Below are 25,413 nucleotides of genomic sequence, written 5' to 3'. Positions count from 1 at the left end.
GGAACATTAACTTCTCTGCCCTATTTGTTACTACCATTGGCAGTCTACAACTGTGAAGCTGCAACTGTTCTCTCTCTCTCTCTCTCTCTCTCTCTCTCTCTCTCTCTCTGTGAGTGTGTGTGTGTGCCTGTGTGTGCCTGTGTGTCTGTGTGTGTGGTGGAAAGTACAAGAGGAAGAGACAGACATTAGAACACCCTGGCATTGATAGGAAAGTTCATAAAACACAAGTCAGCACACTTGAAGACTTTAAGACTTCATGTGTAGTACTTATTTCAGGTATTTGATATGTCTTCTAAAAAGCCTTTGCTAATATTTTGGTTTTATCATAGTATATAAAAGTACAAAGTTTGAGGATGATAAAATGCAGTAGTATTGGTTTGATAAAGGATCTGGAAAAGTTTTCTTAATCTTTCTAAGTCTTAGTTCCTCCATTTGAAAAAGTGATATTGGTATTGATCTCCATATCTTATAAGATTAATTAAAAATTATATATATATATATTATATACACACACACACACACACACACACACATATATATCTTATAGTACAGCCTGTTACTGAGGAAATTTATTTATTTATTATTTATTTATTTTCCATCTTTATTAACTTGGGTATTTCTTACTTACATTTCGATTGTTATTCCCTTTCCCGCTTTCCAGGCCAACAACCCCTTAACCCCTCCCCCTCCCCTTTTATATGGGTGTTCCCCTCCCCATCCTCCCCCCAATACCGGCCTCCGCCAACAATCACGTTCACTGGGGGTTCAGTCTTGCAGGACCAAGGGCTTCCCCTTCCACTGGTGCTCTTACTAGGCTATTCATTGCTACCTATGAGGTCAGAGTCCAGGGTCAGTCCATGTATAGTCTTTGGGTAGTGGCTTAGTCCCTGGAAGCTCTGGTTTGTTGGCATTGTTGTTCATATGGGGTGTCGAGCCCCTTCGAGCTCTTTCAGTACTTTCTCTGATTCCTTCAACAGGGGTCCCGTTCTCAGTTCAGTGGTTTGCTGCAGGCATTCGCCTATGTATTTGCTGCATTCTGGCTGTGTCTCTCAGGAGAGATCTACGTTGGGTTCCTGTCATCATGCACTTCTTTGCTTCAGTCATCTTATCTAGTGGATGTATATGTATGGGCCACATGTGGGACAGGCTCTGAATGTTCCCCTTTTAAAGAAGGAGTGAAGCCTTCCCATTTTGGTCATCCTTCTTCAGTTTCATGTGTTCTGTGCGTCTAGGGTAATTCGAGCATTTGGGCTAATAGCCACTTATCAATGAGTGCATACCATGTGTGTTTTTCTGTGATTGGGTTACCTCACTCAGGATGATATTTCCGGTTCCATCCATTTGCCTATGGATTTCGTGAAGTCATTATTTTGGATAGCTGAGGAGTATTCCATTGTGTAGATGTACCACATTTTCTGTATCCATTCCTCTATTGAAGGGCATCTAGGTTCTTTCCAGCTTGTGGCTATTATGAATAAGCCTGCTATGAACACAGTGGAGAATGTGTCTTTGTTTTATGTTTGAGCATCTTTTGGGTATATGCCCAAGAGAGGTATAGCTGAGTACTCATGGAGTGCAATGTCCAATTTTCTGAGGAAGCTCCAGACTGATTTCCACAATGGTTGTACCAGTCTGCAATCCCACCAACAATTGAGTGTTCCTCTTTCTCCACATCCTCGCCAGCATCTTCTGTCACCTGAGTTTTTGATCTTAGCCATTATGACTGGTGTGAGGTAGAATCTCACGGTTGTTTTGATTTGCATTTCCCTTATGACTAAAGATGTTGAACATTTCTTTAGGTGTTTCTCAGCCATTCGGCATTCCTAAGCTGTGAATTCCTTGTTTAGCTCTGAACCCCATTTTTTGATAGGGTTATTTGTCTCCCTGCAGTCTAACTTCTTGAGTTCTTTGTATATTTTGGATATAAGCCCTCTATCAGTTGTAGGATTGGTAAAGATATTTTCCCAATCTGTTGGTTGCCTTTTTTCCTAACAACAGTGTCCTTTGCCTTACAGAAGCTTTGCAGTTTTATGAGATCCCATTTGTTGATTCTTGATCTTAGAGCATAAGCCATTGGTGTTTTGTTCAGGAAATGTTCTCCAGTGCCCATGTGTTCGAAATGCTTCCCCACTTTTTCTTCTATTAGTTTGAGTGTATCTGGTGGTCTTTGATCCACTTGGACTTAAGGTTTGTACAGGGTGATAAGCATGGATCGATCTGCATTCTTCTACATGCTGACCTCCAGTTGAACCAGCACTCTCTGCTAAAAATGGTATCTTTTTTCCATTGGGTGGTGTTAGATCCTTTGTCAAAAATCAAGTGCCCATAGGTGTGTGGGTTCATTTCTGGATCTTCAATTCTATTCCACTGGTCGATCTGTTTGTCTCTGTACCAATACCATGCAGTTTTTATCACTATTGCTCTGTAATATTGCTTGAGTTCAGGGATAGTGATTCCCCCTGAAGTCCTTTTATTGTTGAGGATAGTTTTAGCTATCCTGGGTTTTTTGTTATTCCAGATGAATTTGCAAATTATTCTGTCTAAATCTATGAAGAATTGGGTTGGAATTTTGGTGGGGATTGCATTGAATTTGTATATCGCTTTTGGTAAAATGGCCATTTTTACTATATTAATCCTGCCAATCTGTGAGCATGGGAGATCTTTCCATCTTCTGAGATCTTCTTGAATTTCTTTCTTCAGAGGCTTGTAGTTCTTATCATGCCGATCTTTGACTTGCTTGGTTAAAGTCATACCAAGTTATTTTATATCATTTGGGACTATTATGAAGGGTGTCGTTTCCCTAATTTCTTTCTCGGCTAGTTTCTCTTTTGTGTAAAGGAAAGGTACTGATTTATTTGAGTTAATTTTATACCTAGCCACTTTGCTGAAGGTGTTTATCCGGTTTAGTGGTTCTCTGGTGGAACTTTTGGGATCACTTAAGTATACGATCTTTATCGTCTGTAAATAGTGATATTTTGACTTCTTCCTTTCCAATCTGTATCCTTTTGATCTCCTTTTGTTGTCTGATTGCTCTGTCTAGAAATTTGAGAACTATATTGAATAAGCAGGGAGAGAGGGGGCAGCCTTGTCTAGTCCCTGATTTTAGTGGGATTGCTTCAAGTTTCTCTCCATTTAGTTTAATGTTAGCGACTGGTTTTAGTATGTTTAGGTATGGGCCTTGAATTCCTGTTCTTTCCAGGACTTTTATCATGAAGGGGTGTTGAATTTTGTCAAATGCTTTCTCAGCATCTAATGAAATGATCATGTGGTTTTTATCTTTCAATTTGTTTATATAGTGGGTTATGTTGATGGTTTTCCGTATATTAAACCATCCCTGCATCCCTGGTATGAAGCCTACTTGATCATGATGGATGATTGTTTTGATGTGCTCTTGGATTCTCTTTGCCAGAATTTTATTGAGTATATTTGCATTGATTTTCAGAAGGGAAATTGGACTGAAGTTCTCTTTCTGTGTTGGGTCTTTGTGTGGTTTAGGTATAAGAGTAATTGTTCCTTCATAGAAGGAATTCGGTAGCACTCTGTCTGTTTCAATTTCATGGAATAGTTTGGATACTATTGGTATGAGGTCTTCTATGAAGGTCTGATAGAATTCTGCAGTGAACCCATCTAGGCCTGGGCTCTTTTTGGTTGGGAGACTTTTAATGACTGTTTCTATTTTTTATGAATTATGGAGTTGTTTAAGTGGTTTATCTGTTCCTGATTTAACTTCGGTACCTGGTATCTGTCTAGGAATTTGTCCATTTCCTGCAGATTTTCAAGTTTTGTTGAATATAGGCTTTTGTAGTAGGATCTGATGATTTTTTGAATTTCCTCTGATTCTGTAGTTATGTCTCCATTTTCATTTCTGATTTTGTTACTTTGGACACACTCTCTGTGTCCTCTCATTAGTCTAGCTAAGGGGTTTACCTATCTTGTTGATTTTCTCAAAGAAGCAGCTTTTGATTCTGATGATTCTTTGTATAGTCATATTTGTTTCTACTTGGTTGATTTCAGCTCTGAGTTTGATTATTTCCTGCCTTCTACTCCTCCTGGGTGAGTTTGCTTCTTTTTGTTCTAGAGAGTTTAGATGTCCTGTCAAGCTGCTGATATATGCTTTCTCCTGTTTCTTTCTGCAAGCACTCATAGCTATGAGTTTTCCTCTTAGCACAGCTTTTATTGTGTCCCATAAGTTTGGGTATGTTGTACCTTTGTTTTGAATTAATTCTAAGAAAGTCTTTAATTTCTTTATTTTTTCCTTGACCAGGTTATCATTGAGTAGAGCACTTTTCAACTTCCATGTATATGTGGGAATTCTTTCCTTACTGTTATTGAAGACCAGCTTTAGCCCGTGGTGGTCTGATAGGATGCATGGGATTCTTTCTTTCTTTCTGTATCCGTTGAGGACTGTTTTATGACCGATTATATGGTCAATTTTGGAGAAAGTACCATGAGGTGGTGAGAAGGAGGTATCTCCTTTTGTTTTAGGATAGAATGTTCTTTAAATATCTGTTAAGTCCATTTAGTTCATGACTTCTCTTAGTCTGTCTATGTCTCTGTTTAATTTCTGTTTCCATGATCTGTCCATTGATGAGAGTGGAGTGTTGAAATCTCCTACTATTATTGTGTGAGGTGCAGTGTGTGCTTTGAGCATTAGTAAGGTTTCTTTCATGTATGTAGGAGCCCTTTTATTGGAGCATAGATATTTAGGATTGAGAGTTCATCTTGGTGGACTTTTCCTTTGATGACAATGAAGTGTCCTTTTTTGTCTTTTTTGATGACTTTTGGTTGAAATCTATTTTATTTGATATTAGAATATCAGCTTGTTTGTCCAGACCATTTGCTTCGAAAGTTGTTTTCCAGCCTTTTACTGTGAGTTAGTGTCTGTCTTTGTCCCTGAGGTGTGTTTCCTGTAGGCAGCAAAATGTTGGTTCCTCATTGTGTATCCAGTTTTTTTTATCTGTGTCTTTTTATTGGGGAATTGAGTCCAACGATGTTGAGAAATATTAAGTAATAGTGATTGTTGTTTCCTTTTATATTCATGTTTGGGTGTGAGATTATGTTTGTGATTTTGTTCCCTTTGTTTTGTTGCAAAACGATTAGTTTCTTGCTTTGTTTAGGGTGTAGCATGCTTCTGTGTGTTGGGCTTTACCATTTATTATCCGTTGTAGAGCTGAATTTGTAGAAAGATATTGTATAAATTTGGTTTTTTCATGGAATATCTTGGTTTCTCCATTTATGTTAATTGAGAGTTTTGCTGGACACAGTAACTTGGGCCGGCATTTGTATTCTCTTAGGGTCTGTATGACATCTGTCCAGGATCTTCTGGCTTTCCTAGTCTCTGGTGAGAAGTCTGGTGTAATTCTGATAAGTCTGCTTTTATATGTTACTTGACCTTTTTCCCTTAGTGCTTTTAATATTTTTTCTTTGTTTTGTGCATTTGATGTTTTGAGTATTATGTGACAGGAGGAGTTTCTTTTCTGGTCCAATCTATTTGGAGTTCTTGTAGGTTTCTTGTAGGTTTATGGGTGTCTCTTTCTTTAGGCTAGGGAAGTTTTCTTCTATGATTTTGTTGAAGATATTTACTGGTCCTTTGAGTTGGGAGTCTTCACTCTCTTCTATACCTATTATCCTTAGGTTTGATCTTCTCATTGTGTCCTGGGCTTCCTGAATGTTTTGGGCCAGTATCTTTTTCCATTTTACATTATCTTTGACAGTTGTGTCGATGATTTCTATGGAATCTTCTGCTCCTGAGATTCTCCTTTCTATCTCTTGCATTCTGTTGGTGATGCCTGTCTCTATGGCTCCTTGTCTCTTCCTTTGGTTTTCTATATCCAGGGTTGTCTCCGTTCGTGCTTTCTTTGTTGCTTTTTTTTTTCCATTTTTAATTCCTTCACCTGTTTGATTTTGTTTCCATATAATTCTTTCAGGGATTTTTGTGATTCCTCTCTATAGGCTTCTGCTTGTTTATTTGTGTTTTCCTCTATTTCTCTAAGGGAGTTCTTTATGTCTTTCTTGAAGTCCTCCATCATCATGATCAAATGTGATTTTAAATCTAGTTCTTGCTTTTCTGGTGTGTTTGGATATTCAGTGTTTGCTTTGGTGGGAGAATTGTGCTCTGATGATGGCACGTAGTCTTGGTTTCTGTTACTTGGGTTCCTGCGCTTGCCTCTTGCCATCAGGTTGTCTCTGGTGTTACCTTGTTCTGCTATTTCTGACAGTGGCTAGACTCTCCTATATGCCTGTGTGTCAGGAGTGCTGTAGACCTGTTTTCCTGTTCTTTTTCAGCCAGTTATGGGAACAAAGTATTCTGTTTTCAGGCATGTAGTCGTTCCTGTCTACTGGTCTTCAGGTGTTCCTGTGGGCTTGTGTACTGAGTCCACCAGGAAGGTCACTTGGAGCAGAAAAGTTGGTCTTGCCTCTTATCTCGGGTCTGGAGTTGCTTCTCAGATCAGGGTTTCAGCTCTCTGTGAGGGAAGCAACCAGAAGGGCCTGCTCTGCCTTAGCTCGGGTCCCTGTGCACAGGGGGCCCAGATGGCACTAGGGGTTTCCTTCTAGCATCAGAAATGTGGGCAGAGAGTAGTCACCTCTGGCTTCCCTGGCATGTCTGCCCCTTTGAAGGTCTAACTCTCCGTCCCACGGGATTGGGTGCAGATAGCTGTTTGACTGGATCCCTTCAGATCCAGGAGGTGTCTGGATGGCAGCAATGAGTGCCCCTATCTTCCTGTTCCCAGAGGCCCTATAAGGTTTCCTATTGTGCCAGGGACATGGGTAGGGGTAGCCAGTACTAGAGGTCTCTCCTGCCCTGCAGTCTCAGGAGTGCCCACCTGTCTGGGCTGTGAGCTCTCTCTCCCTTTGGTTTGGGAGCAGGGAGCTGTGGGCCTGGATCAGTGAGGTTCGGTCCCCAGCTAGAAACTGGAAGTGCCTGGTCACAGAGGAATTTTGCCTTTGTGAGTCCTGAGTCCATCAGGCAGGTCACTTGGAGCAGAAAAGTTGGTTTTACCTCTGGTCTTGGGCCTTGAGTCATTTCTCAGATCCGGGTGTCAGCTCTCTGTGAGGGCAGCAACCAGAAGGGTCTGCCCACCTTCGGAGGAAATTTAAGGTAAAGAAGTTTGGGGTGGTAGTGCATAACTGCAACTCTGGCACTTGAGGCAGAAGAGTCAGGAGTTCAAGTCTAGCTGTACCTTCATAACATTGGAGGCACATCTGTCACAATCAGACCGGCAACAAAAACAGATAAAAAGGAAAAAAATGGTTATTTCACTGCTAGTTAACAATGTGATACTGTCACTAAATATTATACATAATATACACATCTTCCTAACAGGAATTTAAACTGTATTTTAAAATCCAACTTTCCTTTTTTTTTTAAAAAAATTATTGCATATATTTCTATCTTTTTACCTTTTTTAACCCACAAAAATCCAACATTCTTATCTTTAAACCTATCTTTTAGAACGAGGAGGTCTATTTCTCCAAGAACATTTATAGTTACTGTGCTCCATAAACACTCCACTGTGCTACTTACTGTATTTGTTTAGTTAAGCTCAGGTCTAGCAGCTGTTGGGGGTGGGGGAGTGTCAATGTCTGAAGAGCAAGTGGCATGCTCCTGTGTGTGAAAAATCACTGAGAGATTCAAACATTCTCAAAATGAAGGCTGTTGTGAAGTTGTAAGTCTGTAACCTGCCTCTCAAATCTTTGGGATTTTAAATTATTTGCATATTTCACAGTATTTTATAATGTTTTGAGACTGTGCATTACCTAAACACTGAAAATCAGCTGCCAGAGAGTTGGCTGTTATCACTTATTTTTAGTCAGAAAGCTGTGCTTGTTCATATAGTTGTTTTCCCAGCTGAAATAACATAGCAGATTGGTGATGTTTGAACACTGTTAATTAATGAATGCTCCTAACCTAGTAAATAGGTCTGCCTAACTGGAGGCCAAACATAACCTCAACAAAACAGACCATGTTTGATAAGATAAACACTCTACTAACCTTAAATCTTCCCTCTAGATAATTTTTCAGTGATATGAAATATTAACCTAAAAGTGTTGTATTTTCCATTTAGGTTTGGAAAATCTGTTTGGTATATGAAGAAAGAAAGTGTCAATGTATGAGCAGTAGGTCAGTATCATAAAGCTCCACCAATATCATTAGTCTATGAGAGTTAAACTCCTGATTTACAGTTCATCCTATAACCCTGTCATTTCTGCTTGGGAAATTACAAACAAAAAGTAACAATTTAACCAAGAAACAATGAACTTTTCATAAATACAGCATAATTTGGTTTCTTTATGAAGCATGTTAAATCTCAAGGCTAGAGAATATTTAGGATAAACTCTATTTGTACTCATGCTTTCAAATAATCATTGAAAATATATCTACAAATAATATAGGTTCCTGGACATTCATGTTGAAATTAGTTTGAAATTATATTTTAAATTAAACATTGATGATATGAACCATGCACATTCTTTTATACTGGAAAGAGGCAGGGAAACAAGAATGCCTAGAATATAGTGCAATGGCCCACCAGGAAATGCCAAGTTTACAGTAATGCCAGCTTGGCTTTTGATCTTAAACCAATGTTTTAAACTTTTTGTGTCTTGTATTGATAAAAATTTCCTTATTAATAATATACACTGACAAACTAGTTTACTAAAGTTCTTTCTGGCCCAAAATATTCAATGTGCTTAGTTCTTAAAATTTTGTTAAAACTGACTTTCTTGACTCACTATTGGAAAAAGCAAGTGGGAAAACCAAAGTCATTATAGGTAACACAAACCACCATGGCAGATTCAGATATCTTCCAGGCTCTTGGCTTACGCTTTAAAAAAGTTACAGTTGAGAGTTGATGGGATGATTCTATGGACAAAGGTGCTTGCAGAAAAGCCTGATGACCTACCAGCTATCCTGGGAACCCACATAGTGGAGAGAAGAGACTGACTTCCAAAAGAAGTCTTCTGACTTCAATTTAAATACTATGGCATGTGTACCCTCACACACATATACACAAATACACATACACACATAAATAAATGTAATTTAAAAATAGAGTTGAGCTTAAATAGTACATGCATATTTTTAATGTATTATTTGAAACTGTTTATAAACATTTTAAAATGATTGGAATATAAGCATGCATTTTTCTGTTGGACATTTTTGTGGTATCCTTTAAAGATTTTACAAGACTGAGGATAGTGAAACTCATTGGTAGAGAATATCTACATACACACATTTATAAATTTTAGTGGGTATATTTGTTAAAGAGTCATTCTTTTCTCTGTTCATAAATATTATATCCATAAATGGGAATTCTAGGAATAGGAGTACCAGGTCAAAGGGGTAAAAAATGTTAAGGCCTTTCTGTATATGATTCTCCAAGGAACTAACCCAACAGTGCCATAAAATAATGCTAGAGGGAAAATACCAATTCTATCACAATTTGGATAACACTGAATGATTTTACAATAATCTAACATATGATAATCTTGTGTTTGACATTTCAGGATTTGAAATTTTAAGTAAGCTGGAAGCCATTTATTTCAGATGGCCAGTTTGCTCATAACTGAAAAGAGCTGTTTCATGTTCACACAATTGGTGAAATTTAAGACTTTTGTTTGGCTTGGCACAGACTGGGATCATTATCTGAGAGTAACTAAATATAATAACACAATCTCTTCATTTCTGTTACCCTGGCCACCCTTAGAAAGTATTTGAGGCAATGTTGGGTTATATTTTCAGAAAGGCCTAAAAGAGATATTGCTGAGCTGCCCTATTCTAGATAAAACTAAATACAAGATAGGGGCACTCAAGCTGCAGGTTCCTGGTGGTCCAGACACCGCCCAGATCTGAAGGGACCTGGGCAAACAGCTCCCTGCACCCAAATCCCGTGGGAGGGAGAGCTAAGCCTTCAAAGGGGCAGACACACCAGGGAAGCCAGAAGAGACTACAGTCTGCCCACATTTCTGACTCTAGAGGAAAACACCTAGCGCCATCTGGGACAACTGTGCACAGGGACCCAAGAAAAGGCAGGGCAGGTCCTTCTGGTTGCTGCCCTCACAGAGAGCTGAAACACAGCACCAGAGGAGCGACTTCAGGCCTGAGACCAGAGGTAAGACCAGCTTTTCTGCTCCAAGTGACCTTCCTGGTGGACTCAGTACACAAGCCCACAGGAACACCTGAAGACCAGTAGACAGGAACGACTACATGCCTGAAAACAGAATACTCTGTTCCCATAACTGGTTGAAAGAAAACAGGAAAACAGGTCTACAGCACTCCTGACAGACAGGCCTATAGGAGAGTCTAGCCACTGTCAGAAATAGCAGAACAAGGTAACACCAGAGACAACCTGATGGCAAGAGGCAAGCGCAGGAACCCAAGTAACAGAAACCAAGACTACGTGCCATCATCAGAGCACAATTCTCCCACCAAAGCAAACACTGAATATCCAAACACACCAGAAAAGCAAGAACTAGATTTAAAATCACATTTGATCATGATGATGGAGGACTTCAAGAAAGACATAAAGAACTCCCTTAAAGAAACGCAGGAAAACATAAATAAACAGATAGAAGCCTATAGAGAGGAATCACAAAAATCCCTGAAAGAATTATAGGAAAACACAATCACACAGGTGAAGGAATTAAAACTGGAAATAGAAGCAATAAAGAAAGCACAAAGGGAGACAACCCTGGATATAGAAAACCAAAGGAAGAGACAAGGAGCTGTAGATACAAGCATCACCAACAGAATACAAGAGATAGAAGAGAGAATCTCAGGAGCAGAAGATTCCATTGAAATAATTGACACAACTGTTAAAGATAATGTAAAATGGAAAAAGGTACTGGCCCAAAACATACAGGAAACCCAGGACACAATGAGAAGATCAAACCTAAGGATAATAGGTATAAAAGAGAGTGAAGACTCCCAACTCAAAGGACCAGTAAATATCTTCAAGAAAATCTTAGAAGAAAACTTTCTTAACCTAAAGAAATAGATGCCCATAAACATACAAGAAGCCTACAGAACTACAGAACTACAGAACTTCAATAGATGGGAGCAGAAAAGGAACTCCTCCCATCACATAATAGTCAAAACACCAAATGCACAAAAAAAAGAAAGAATATCAAAAGCAATAAGAGAAAAAGGTCAAGTAACATATAAAAGCAGACCTATCAGAATTACACCAGACTTCTCACCAGAGACTATGAGAGCTGGAAGATCCTAGACAGATGTCATACAGACCCTAAGAGAACACAAGTGCCAGCCCAGGTTACTGTATCCAGCAAAACTCTCAATTAACATAGATGGAGAAACTAAGATATTACATGACAAACCCAAATTTATACAATATCGTTCTATACTTCCAGCCCTACATAGGATAATAAATGGTAAAGCCCAATACAAGGAGGCAAGCTACACCCTAGACAAAGCAAGAAACTAATCGTATTGCAACAAAACATAGAGAAGACAAGCAGAGAAACACAATCTCACGTACAAATATGAGTATAACAGGAAGCAACAATCACTATTACTTAATATCTCTAAACATCAATGGATTCAATTCCCCAATAAAAAAACAGAGATTAACAAACTGGGTATATAATGAGGATCCAGCATTCTGCTGCCTACATGAAACACACCCATTCTAATATCAAATAAAAGAGATTTTCAACCAAAAGTCATCAAATAAGATAAGGAAAGACTCTTCACATTCATCAAAGGAAAAATCCACCAAGATGAACTCTCAATCCTAAATGTCTATGCTCCAAATACAAGGGCACCTACATACATGAATGAAACCTTACTAAAGCTCAAAGCACACATTGCAACTTATACAATAATAGTAGGAGATTTCAACACTCCACTCTCATCAATGAACAGATCATGGAAACAGAAATTAAACAGAGACATAGACAGACTAAGAGAAGTCATGAAAAATGGATTTAACAGATATTTATAGAACATTCTATCCTAAAACAAAAGGATATACCTTCTTCGCACCACCTCATGGTTCTTTCTCCAAAATTGACCATATAATCGGTTATAAAACAGGCCTCAACAGATATAGAAAGACAGAAATAGTCCCATGCATCCTATCAGACCACCACAGTCTAAAGCTTGTCTTCAATAACAATAAGGAAGAACACCAAGATATACATGGAAGTTGAACAATGCTCTACTCACTGATAACCTGGTCAAGGAAAAAATAAAGAAATTAAAGACTTCTTAGAATTTCATGAAAATGAAGGTACAACATACCCAAACTTATGGGACACAATGAAAGCTGTGCTAAGAGGAAAACTCATAGCTCTGAGTGCCTGAAGAAAGAAACAGGAGAAAGCATATATCAGAAGCTTGACAGGACATCTAAAAGCTCTAGAACAAAAAGAAGCAAACTCACTCAGGAGGAGTAGAAGGCAGGAAATAATCAAACTCAGAGCTGAAATCAACCAAGTAGAAACAAAAAGGACCATAGAAAGAATCAACAGAACCAAAAGCTGGTTCTTTGAGAAAATCAACAAGATAGATAAACCCTTAACCAGACTAACCAGGGGACATATAGAGTATGCCCAAATTAACAAAATCAGAAATGAAAACGGAGACATAACTACAGAATCAGAGAAATTCAAAAAATCACCAGATCCTACTACAAAAGCCTATATTCAACAAAACTTGAAAATCTGGAGGAAATGGACAATTTCCTAGACAGATACTAGGTACCAAAGTTAAATCAAGAACAGATAAACCATTTAAACAACCTCACAACTCCTAACAAAATAAAAGTAGTCATTAAAAGTCTCCCAACAAAAAGAGCCCATGTCCAGATGGGTTCAGTGTAGAATTCCATCAGACCTTCATAGAAGGACTCATACCAATACTATCCAAACTATTTCACAAAATTGAAACAGATGGAACGGTACCGAATTTCTTCTATGAAACCACAATTACTCTTATACCTAAACCAGACAAAGACCCAACACAGAAAGAGAACTTCAGACCAATTCACCTTATGAATATCGATGCAAAAATACTCAATAAAATTCTTGCAAACTGAATCCAAGAGCCCATCAAATCAATCAGCCATCATGATCAAGTAGGCTTCATACCAGGGATGCAGGATGGTTTTATATACGGAAAACCATCAACATAACCCACTATATAAACAAACTGAAGATAAAAACCACATGATCATTTATTAGATGCTGAGAAAGCATTTGACAAAATTCAACACCCCTTCATTATAAAAGTCCTGGAAGGAATAGGAATTCAAGGCCCATATCTAAACATAGTAAAAGTCATATACAGCCAACCAGTAGCTAATATTAAACTAAATGGAGAGTAACTTGACAACAAACAGACAACTTGACAGCAATCAGACAACAAAAAGATCAAAGGGATACAGACTGGAAAGGAAAAATTCAAAATATCACTATTTACAGACAGTGTGATTGTATATTTAAGAGATGCCAAAAGTTCCATCAGAGAACTACTAAACCTGATAAACACCTTCAGCAAAGTGGCTGGGTATAAAATTAACTCAAATAAATTAGTAGCCTTCCTCTACACAAAAGAGAAACAAGCCGAGAAAGAAATTAGGGAAACGACACCCTTCATAACAGTCCCAAATAATCTAGAATATCTAGGAGTGACTTTAACCAAGCAAGTGAAAGATCTGTATGACAAGAACTTCAAGCCTCTGAAGAAAGAAATTCAAGAAGATATCAGAAGATGGACAGATCTCCCTTGCTCATGGATTGGCAGGATTAATATAGTAAAAATGGACAGTTTACCAAAAGCAATCTACAGATTCAATGCAATCCCCATCAAAATACCAATCAAATTCTTCATAGGGTTAGACAGAACAATTTGCAAATTCATCTGGAATAACAAAAACCCAGGATACCTAAAACTATCCTTAACAATAAAAGGACTTCCAGGGGAATTACTAACCCTGAACTCAAGCAGTATACAGGGGAATAGTGATAAAAACTGTATGGTATTGGTACAGAGACAGGCAGATCAACCAGTGGAGTAGAATTGAAGACCCAGAAATGAACCCACACACCTATGGGCACTTGATTTTTGACAAAGGAGCCAAAACCATCTAAGGGAAGAAAGAGCATTTTCATCAAATGGTGCTGGTCCAACCGGAGGTCAGCATGTAGAAAAATGTAGATCGGTCCATTCTTACCAACCTGTACAAAGCTTAAGTCCAAGTGGATCAAGGACCTCCACATCAAACCAGATACACTCAAACTAATAGAAGAAAAAGTTGGGAAGAATCTTGAACACATGGGCACTGGAGAAAATTTCCTGAACAAAACACCAATGGTTTATGCTCTAAGATCAGGAATCGACAAATGGGATCTCATAAAACTACAAAGCTTCTGTAAGGCAAAGGACACTGTTGTTATGACACAATGGCAACTAACATATTCGGTAAACGTCTTTACCAATTTTACAACTGATAGAGGGCTCACATCCAAAATATACAAAAAATCAGGAAGTTAGACTGCAGGAAGACAAGTAACCCTATTAAAAAATGGGGTTCAGAGCTCAAGAAAGAATTCACAGCTGAGGAATGCCGAATGGCTGAAGAACACCTAAAGAAATGATCAACATCTTTAGTCGTAAGGGAAATGCAAATCAAAAGAACCCTGAGATTCCACCTCACACCAGTCAGAATGGCTAAGATCAAAAACTCAGGTGACTGCAGATGGTGGCGAGGATATGGAGAAAGAGGAACACTCAATTATTGGTGGGATTGCAGACTGGTACAACCATTGTGAAAATCAGTCTGGATATTCCTCAGAAAATTGGACATTGCACTACCTGAGGACCCAGCTATACCTCTCTTGGGTATATACCCAAAAGATGCCCTACCATAAAACAAAGACACATTCTCCACTATGTTCATAGCAGCCTTATTTATAATAGCCAGAAGCTGGAAAGAACCCAGATGCCCTTCAACAGAGGAATGGATATAGAAAATGTGGTACATCTACACAATGGAATATTACTCTGCTATCAAAAAGAATCACTTCACAAATTTATAGGCCAAGTGGATGGAACTGGAATATATCATTCTGAGTGAGGTAACCCAATCACAGAAAAACACACATGGTATGCACTCATTGATAACTGGATGTTAGCCCAAATGCTCGAATTACCCTAGATGCCCAGAACACATGAAACTCAAGAAGGATGACCAAAATGGTAAGGCTTCACTCCTTCTTTAAAAGGGGAACAAGAATACCCTTGGGAAGGAATATGCAGGCAAAGTTTAGAACAGAGCCTGAAGGAACGCGCATTCAGAGCCTGCCCCATATTTGGCCCATACTTATACAGCCACTAAACTAGAAAAGATGGATGAAGCAAAGAAGTGTAGGCTGACAGGAACTTTATGTAGATCTCTCCTGTGAGACACAGCCAGAATATGGCAAATTCATAGGCGAATGCCAGCAGCAAACCACTGAACTGAGAATGGGACCCCCGTTGAAGAAATCAGAGAAAGGACTGAAGGAGCTTGAAGGGGCTCGAAACCCCATCTGACCAACAATGCCAACCAACCAGAGCTTCCAGGGACTAAGCCACTACCCAAAGACTATAGGTGGATTGATCCTGTGCTCCAACTGCATAGGTAGCAATGAATAGCGTAGTAAGGGCACCAGTGGAAGGGGAATCCCTTGTCCTACCAAGGCTGAACCCCCAGTGAACGTCATTGTTGGGGTGAGGGTGGTAATGGGGAGAGGATGGCGAGGGGAACACCCATCTAGAAGTGGGTTGAGGGGTTAGGGGGATGTTTGGCTGGAAACATGAAAAGGTAATAACAATTAAAATGTAAATAAGAAATAACCAATTTAATAAAGAAGGAGAATAAAAAACCTAAATACAGAGAAATCATAGGCAGAGAATTACGGTACAGGAGAGCAAACAGAAGCAGAGACTGCACTGAGACATTCTTGCTTGCCCAAATTCAGGAAACCTAAATAATACCCAAAGCCAAGGACAAACTATTCAGATTATTTGATTTCAGTTTTTACCATAAAACTATAATACCAAAACTATGTATTATTGGTACAAATATGGAAATATAGCAATAAAATAGAATAGAGGATGCAGAAATAGCTCCCCACCTGTAGGGACAACTGATTTTAAGCAAATATGTCAAGGTGCCTCAGTGAGAGAACGAAGAGTATATAATGTATAATACTGTTAGACTACCTAAATAGCTGTAAGAAAAAGGTAACTATGACCCTTTAGCTGTTGCATAGGCATTAACTCAAGATGGATTAGTGCAAAAGCTAAATCCACATTTATGGCATTGGGTTTGTCCAGTAATTCTCAGAAATTTCATATCCCAAAGTCAGATATTTTTGGTGGTAGAAGCTGATACATTCAATGTCTGGAAGGTAGTAACTAGGAACACTGCTATATTTTACATGTACTGTTTTTTCAAAAGAATTTAAATGTCAGTAATGCCAACTTGGAGAAAGTCTGGCTCAAGCAATAATTTCATTAGTGTCACAAAACTTACTCACTGTAAAATAAAACAGTTGACAGAACAGTAAAATTGAATTTTTTTTGATCTGTGAATGGTACATCACAAAATGAAAAGGCAATCCATCAGAAAGGAGGAAATATTTGTAAGTGTGTATCTGATAGTGTGTATTAGATAACGCATTTTAACCAATATTTGAGAAAATAGCAAGCACATGTACTCATTGAGGTGATGAATAGACGCTTAGTGCCACTTGCCAGTGAAATGCATATTAGTGTGCATTCCAACCAGAATTACTAAAGTAAAATAGATGACTGAAGTACTGGCACAGATGCTCAGCTCTGCTGAGAGGATTTAAGAGTGTCAAATTCACTCTAAAATAGCCTGATGCTGTCTCACACAGTGAACATTGAATGGCCTGACCACTAGCTCATTGATATTTGCTCAAGAGAAATAAAAAATCATGGTACACAAAGAGTTGCATGCCAGCGTTCATCACCACATTATTCACAATAATTTAAATAGAAACAAATCAATTAATCAAACGATAAGCACTTTCGGAATGCTATTTTGTAAGAAAAATAACAGGAGATATTGATGTATAGCAGTGATAGGGAAAAATTCCTAATTATAGAGATAAATTTAAAAAGCTATGCCAAGCAAAGGGGAATACAACATTATATTTGATATAATTTAGAAGAGGAGCAACATGAGAAATAGATGAGAGAGGAGAGGGAAGAGTGATTGAAAAGTGGTCTGACTGTTTAGATCATTTGTTATTCTCCTGCCTCAGCTTTTGGATGCTGATATTATAGGCCCATATCACAAAATGTCTAAAGAGGACACTTTTAAGGCTGGTGGAAATATGATGTATATCAGTTGGGGTGATAGTTACATGACTCTGTCCTACTGATTTCTCTAATTGTTTATCTGAAGTAAGTGAATTTTGTCCAGGCACAGTGGCTCAAGTCTGCAGCCCTAGCTCTTCGGAGGGTGAGATAGGAGGACCTTATGTTTGAAGCTAGCCTGGATCACACAATGAGAGTCTAGCTCAAAAGATAGAAAAAAAGTTAATTTTATGTTTTGAAATTTAAATTTAAACGTAATTTAAGTGTTGTGTGTAAAATTAATATCAGGTTGTTAAAAGAATATGAACCACATAAGGAAAAAGCTAAATATACCTATAAAACTGCTAAAATAGTTTTATAATTATATGCAGCAGTTTTCTGCAAGGCTCAGTAGATGGTACAAAAGTGAAATCTACTTGTGAGCATTGGATACTTTTGAAAAGGTATGACCAAAAACCCAGCAGAACAATTTAAAGGAGGAATTTAAAGCAGCTGTCGCTGCTTGCTCTGTTAGACACTTTGGTCTGTGGCTGCTAGGATGCTGAGCCCAAGCAGAGAACATGTTAGTAGGGGCATGTGGTAGAGAAACTTCTTCACTATTATGTCAGGCAGGGAGCAGAGACCAGGAAGGCAGGGACTTTGGGTCAGGTATGACCTTCAAAAATAGGCCTGCAGTGACTGTGGTCTTACCATTAGGCTCCACTTCCGAAAATGGAGCCGCTAACTGGGACCAAAAGTGTGTCATGTGAGACTGTATATTCAAAGCATAACAATAAACTATAGATGTTTCTTTCTTTCTTCTTTCCTTCTTCCCCCTCCCTTTCCCCTCCCCCACCCCCTCATTTTTCCACTCCCCCTCCTCCTCCTCCTCCTCCTCCTCCTCCTCCTCCTCCTCCTCCTCTTCTTCCTTCTTTTTCTAAATGAAAGGGTTTGTTATGTGTATTCCAGACCAATGTGGAATTCTTCAAAGTCTTGCCTCAATACTTCATCCTGATTTCTGAACTCATAGATGTTTGTCATATCCAGCTGCCTTTATAAAGAGAAGCGTGTTGTTCTGTCTCAGTGGTAAGATGTGAAATGAAAGAAGCTGGTTCCAAGGCTTGTTTTGTTGCTTTTTGATGAGTGTCAGAGGCCATGATCCCTCTTTATTCAACTAGTTCTTGAGTTTATAAAGATTATTCTAAAACAGGGTCTTAAAATTGACTGAGTAATATTAATGTCCTAGTGGTAAGTCCCAGAACAATAGTCCTTGACCTACATTTTGTCTGCTTCACTCCCACCTCTTTGTCCAAAAAAAGTGCTCTCCTCCTGCCTTTCCTCTTACTCTATAGGGCTTGGAAGGCCTGCCTCTTTCTCACCAAGTGATTTGCTTCTTGTTGTCTTTATTATTTAATCAATTGTAGGAAAATTCTGCTACATAAGTCTACTCAATAGAAGAGAGTTCATGCAACTGAGGGAATGGCCAAATACAACACAACTAGAGTTCCATCCCATAAGCAAGCACCAATCCCCAACACTATTAATGATACTGTTATGCTTGTACATAGGAGCCTAACCTAGCTATCATCTGAGAGGCTCCACCCAGAAGCTGATTCAGACTGATGCAGAGACCCACAGCCAAATAGGAACTCCATGGGAAGACCAACAGAGTCGACTAATCTGGACCCTTAGAGGCGCTCAGAGACTGAACCACCAGCCAAAGAACATATACAGACTGGCCCTAAGTTCCCCCACCCACATACATAGCAGATATGCAGCTTCATGTGGGTCCTAAAGCTGTTGCCTATCTGTGGAATCTGTTCCCTAACTTGGTTGTCTTTTCTGGCCCCAGTGGGAGAAGAAGTGTCTAGTCCTGCAGAGACTTGATCTACTATGGTCAGGGCATACCAGGGTTGGGGGTTCCACTCTCTCAGAAGAGAAGGGGAGGGAGATTAGGGGAAGGATTGTGGGAGGGGAAACCAGCAGGGGAGACAGCAATCAGGATGTAAAGTGAACAAGCAGACAAACAAAAAGTGAGTTTTTGCCTAGTGCTATAGCTATAAACCTAGCTAATTACCAGTGGGTGGTGAGGACACAGACCTTAGAGGGGAACATACTACTGCCATTTTTCAAACTAGTATAATTTGTAACTGCGTTCTAAATACCCATTCTTTACCCACAGAAAAGGGTGATTCTCATTCCTCTTCAAAGATGCTTCTTTATGAAGTTGACAGAAACCATTACAGAGATCCACAAATGGCCAAAATACATTATGTGAGAGGATGACTTATTTCTAGGCAATACACTGACAAATTTAATGGCAGAGGTCAACTTACTTTCTGATCGTTTAGAACAACAAGGAAAATTACATGATTTTTTAAGTTAAGGAATGTTCCTTAGTTTAACTATTCATATGCAATAATTATATGTGAATACAGATGAGAAGGCTGGACTGCCAGCTGAGGTGAGTAGGTTTTCTTCATGTGACTTTATTATTTAGCTAGAAGTGCTAAATAATAAAATCTCCTAAAATTTTATTCCATAGTCATAGATAGTAGGGAAGAAGGATAGAAGAGCAGTATGGATGGAAGTGATCCACTGGGTCCTTATGACAGTGAATGAAGACACCATTGGAGGAGAGAAAATGTACAAAACTTGCAGATAGACCAGGTCAGTGTGATAGGTAATAGAATGGTTGTGTTAATGAAAGTATTGAAAATACAGAACAGAGAACAATGCTGTGAGAATGATAAGAAATTGGTCTCCAACTAGAACTCTATAATCTGTCAGTTGCAAGGGCAGAATGAAGATAGTTTCAGGTGGGAAAGATTGATAAATGTTATCTTCCTTGAAGCTTTTCTTAGAAACCCACATAAACAGATAATTCAAGAAAGACAAAATCTTCTGCCCAAAACAGAGGGACTCAACACAGAGACCACCAAGAAAATGTCACTAGGCATCAAGTCTAGGGGGCTACAAGTGACCAGCTGAAAGAAGTTATGGGGTTAAATCGTCCTGTGAGGTCATATCACTTACAAGTGATGATATTGTGGTGGAATACTAGAAAGTGGAGTATCACTGAATTAAGGAATTTTAGCACCAAATATCATTTAAAACAGTTTAATGACTAGAAGAAACATGTGTACTTATAAAATTGATTTTTCATGGGAAGAATGCCTAGAGACTGATACAATGTGAGTACTATGTTTTGTTAGTATTTGATTATGTTATCAAGTATATCAGTTATTTTGATTAAAAATTAAAAGCAAGGTAAAGTTAAAGCTATTTAGTATAAGATAAGCTATTTAGAGATATTGATAGTAGGAAAAACTAGATGTGGGTTATATGAAAACTTTTTTAAACAATTTTACTATAAATCTTAAACTATTATGAAAATACAGTTGTTTTTAAAAGTTAGAGAAACAAAATGAGAGTATACTATACAAAGCACACAGCATATTAAATATAACAGCAAATTAAATATCAACATGTATTATAATATAATTAAATAAATATAAACATGTATTTTAAATTATTCAGTATTTCCAATGTTATTTCTCACAGAAACATATGCTTTAAAAATAATATCCGTTTAATTAATTGGCAGTTATGTTTCACATTAGTGGAGTAATAGAACCTTGAATCATAACTATCATCTCCCCACTTCCCTCTCATTTCTATGTCTTAAGTCCCATTAGTTTTAGAGGAGTAGTTGCAGAGGACATGGCAATGAGCTTGAGAAGGGCTCCCATATCTGCAACCTGTTGTGTTTTCCATGTAGTCTTGCTGCCTCTCTTTTTCTGATCAGTTTGGCTAAGTAATAATCCAGTTTCAGAGGTAATCAGCAGCTGTCAGGTGAACAATGAAGGAGGGTGACTTCTTATGCTGAGAGCAGGAGTACAACTTTCTCCTTGAGTTTCAGACATGTATTGTGCCTCCTGTTGCTGTCATCAGTTCAGGCACAAAATGACAAGTTCAGGATCTTGGTATTGACTGAAACAAAACCATACTGAACATACAGTGACCTCTAGCACCTTTTAGGATGGTTTTGCTTATTTCCTTATTATTTGTTATACTTCCAAATCCCCTTTTATGTTTTGAAAGTACTAGACATTGCAGGAAACAATTTGGTGCCCTATTTTTCTCTTGGTGGATCCAGCAAATGAAAATGACAGTCTGCAGTAGCTAAATATTTAAGCTTTAAGATCGTACTGTAAAAGCCCTAATTGGCATAATGACCTATAATTTTCTTTTCTTTTTTGGCATCACCCATATTAAACCTTGTACTTCCAGTTTCCCTCAATCATATAATTGTCAGATATTCTTGTGGGTTATAAAAGGTATTTTCAAAATCATATTCTTTAATTAATTGACCAGTGTGCTTCCATCACGTGTACTCTCTTGTGCTTGGATGGGGCATAGTCTGGTCAGCAGTTTGACATAGTGAGGCCTTTTTCTGATTTTTCCCATAATTTCTTCCCCCCCTCCACCCCCAGAGCTGGGGACCGAACCCAGGGCCTTGCGCTTGCTAGGCAAGTGCTCTACCACTGAGCTAAATCCCCAACCCTTTCCCATAATTTCTTTGTTGAATGTTACCCTACTTTCTGCCTTAAGTGAGGCATTTTAGGGTTGTAAGTGCTTCTTATTATATATACAGATTGGCTGAGAAGCAGATTGGTCATTTTTGGGTTTGTTGATTTTCATGTTAGTAATAGCTAAATAAACAATGACCTTTCCGTGATTTTTGAACTAGCTTCTTATAATGACAAACAGAATGTTTAATTATCCATCCCCTGCCAGTATTCATATGTTGAAGCTTTCACCTCCAAGTTACTGGTGTGTGTGTGTGTGTGTGTGTGTGTGTGTGTGTGTGTGTGTGTGTACTTTGGGGGCAATAACTAGGTCAAGAAGCAGTTTTAAGAGCAGACTTTCAAAAGGGGGTTTAACACCCTTAAGAGGTAAAAAATAACTAGTACCTGTCCACGCTCTCCATAGCCACACACTGAAGAATGATCACATTAGCACAAAATAGAAGATGGCTATCACCTAGCCAGGGAGAAAGCTCATAGCTAAGAGGCAAATCTGTTGGCTTTTTTATCCTGGAGTTTCTAGACTGTGTCAAATGTCTATTGATTAATCTACCCAGTTTATGATATTGTGTGATAGCAACCTGGGGTTATTAAGACACAGGGCATCTTCACCATTTCCAATATTATATTGAATTCAATATAAATACAATATAAATATATAAAATCTATATAAATAGCATAAGACTGATATTGTTATTGAACTTCATTTAGCCCCAGGACAACACTTTAAAACCAAATAAAGTTAGACTGTTTTGGAGGGTTCCATGAACTCCTTGCTTATTTTCTAATTTTATCATGCTCAGATTTTGTCAGCCACGGTCAGTACTGTGCGTATATGATATTTTTCTTTCCCTGATGTCTGCCCTCCGCACACACCCTGCTATAATGCCCTGCTTGCCTTAGAAAGCCACCTCTCTCTCTCTCTTTTTATTCCTAAATCCACAGCTTTGAAGGGAGACTTACTTCAAATAATGGATCTAGGGAAAAGCATTTTGAACATTTTTTAAAGAAGTGTTCCTTTTATTTTTTGAGATTATAATATAATTTTATCATTTCTCCTTTCCCATGCCTCCTCTCACCTCCTCAATACCCATACCCTTCTGCTCTTTCAAATTCATCCCCCTCGCCACCTTTTTAAAAGCAAATCTCCAAATAAAAATAGCTAGAGAATTACATTTTCCTAATCTTACTGACTGGGTCTGAAGTGAACATGTGATTCATTTCAGGCCAATGACCAAAGGTTTTTCCTGACATCATCAGTGAGACAGATTTAAACCTGTACAAAGGACAGTGGTTCTGAGAGACAGAACAAGAGAGAGAAAGTTTGGGTTACACTACTTGATGCCTGGATTCAGCTTTCAGGGAATTTTTGATCATGTAAGATAATACATTTTCTCTTTGCTTTAGATGGGTTAAATATGTCATTTATTCAAACCCAAAACACTGTGTAGTAACATTATTAACAAGTTTATAGCTATGAAAAAGTATGCAAAGCTAGCCTCTGCCTGCATCCTGACTGCTCCAAGATGAGCTGCTTTGTTGCACCACAGTCTAGCTGCCAGGCTGCTCGTTCCACCTTCCTTCAGGCACAAAACTGGTCAGGGACCTAAATTTCTGACAAAATTGGATTTGTTGGGAAAAATGATCCAATGTATATATTTAATACATTCTTGAGGCCATAGCCTTGTTCTCATTTTTCAGGAAAAGATAGGGGATGAAGAGGAAAATTAGGAGAAGAGGAGAGGAAGCAGGGGAAAGGGAAAGGGAGGAAAAAAGCCTAAAAGTACTGTCCCACATCATGCCCAGGAACATTGTTAGCCCTCAGTAAAATTACCTAATACTTTTTGGGGGTACTATCAAACAATTGTTATTTTTCAAAACAAGAATTTTTTTTTAACCAAGATGATATTCAGTGACTGTTAGCCCCTAAACTTATATTATTTCTTAATTTTAGACCTTATTGGATTTGTTATGATATTCTGATAATTTCTGAAATGCAAAATAAGCCTTCTTTAGAAAGAGGCAGAAGGACAGACACACAGACACATACAGAGAGACAGAGACAAACAGAGACAGACAGAGAGACGGACTCGGGTGAGGGGAAGAGCAGAGGAAGAGAAGTCCTTTATTTTCAAGGTTAGCCCATTAGTTACTTGTGTTTTTAAAAACTAAGCAATATTTTACATTTAAACATATTCTTTTTTAAGTGGCCTTTATTTGAGAAAGCGTGTATTTTTTTTTAACTATTTGTTTAATTTTACTTTATGTTCTATGGTGTTTTGCCTACATGTATGGCATGTCTGTGTGATGATGTACGGTCCCTGGAACAGGAGTTACAAATAGTTGTGAGCTGCCATATGGGTGCTATGATTTGAACCCAGGTCCTTTGAAAGAGCAGCTAGTGCTCTTAACCACTGCACCATCTCTCCAGTAACTAAACACTCAAGTACTCAATGTACTCAAGTTTCCTTTTTATGCTTTTTTTTATTCTAAATAAGTACTTGTTGTGGTTTGCCCTGGAGTTATCTGTATTCTGATGCTATTTCCACTGCTTTGGGTAAAGCTTCTAGAGCTTTTGTCACTGGTGATTTTAGATTCTCATAACTTCTCAAAAGACAAAGATGACTGTTGTATGCTCTTTCATAAGTGGCCTGTAAATATCACTTCCTCCAAGTTCAAAGAACATTACAGAGGAAAAGAAGGAATGAATAAAGACAGAAAGAATATAAAAGCAAAGGAAAGTTGTAGGAAAAGACTTGAAATACTGACTTGTATACATTTCATAACTGTTAAAAAGTTGTGGTTTGCCCTGAAGTTATCTGTATTTTGATGCTAATTCCACTGCCCCAAGGACAGCTGCCTAGTCACTACTCAGGAATCAGGTGACTTCACCAGAACCACCTCCCCATTGAATTTGTAAAGTACAGGTGAGGGGCAGGTACAGAATAGAAGGAGGCCTGTCATTGGAGGAGAAGGAAGGATGGGCGGGAGAGAAGTTTGAAGGAGGAGGAGGAGACTAGAGAGAGAGGAAGAGACAGGACACAGAAGAGAGAGTGGGGAGAAGCCATGGCAGGTGATGTTAAGATTCTGCTCTGTGTATTTACAGGTTGTTATTAATGTTCTCAAGGGATGGATGGTACTGGGCTTTGTATGTTTAAGTGGGCAATTATATCTTATCAATTGGGTCAAAGATTATTGTGTTGTGTGTTCTTTTATGTGAGGGTTTGAGTGTAGGAAAGTGTGTGGCTGGGATGTGTTTCTGCCAAGATATCTAGCAGATATCTTGGGGCACCGTGGTGCGGACCAAGCAGGGTAAAAGACAACCGTACTCTTTTATTTTTATACTTTTACAACAGTTAAACTCTTACATTCACAGGTTTACTTGCACATGATCTCCTAAGATTGGTCCCAACAAAATCTTGACATGGAGGTTTCATGTCTAGATAAAGAGAGACTTCTTAGTTGTGTAATCACTGATAAGGTGTCCATATT

At 38.4% G+C, this 25,413-nt stretch overlaps 1 long non-coding RNA gene across 1 annotated transcript; it reads left to right on the top strand.

The window, feature by feature from the left end:
* Positions 1–742: 742 nt before the first annotated feature.
* LOC103691402 (uncharacterized) lies at positions 743–25,370 on the top strand. Its single transcript, XR_001836511.3, has 4 exons — positions 743–8,122; positions 18,302–18,418; positions 19,878–20,002; positions 23,876–25,370. It is a non-coding gene; the product is annotated as an uncharacterized LOC103691402 (long non-coding RNA).
* The last annotated feature ends 43 nt before the right edge of the window (positions 25,371–25,413 follow it).

Source organism: Rattus norvegicus, chromosome 2 (genome assembly GCF_036323735.1).
Source record: "Rattus norvegicus strain BN/NHsdMcwi chromosome 2, GRCr8, whole genome shotgun sequence".
Lineage (NCBI taxonomy): Eukaryota > Metazoa > Chordata > Mammalia > Rodentia > Muridae > Rattus > Rattus norvegicus.
This window is presented reverse-complemented; position numbering and strand designations above follow the sequence as displayed.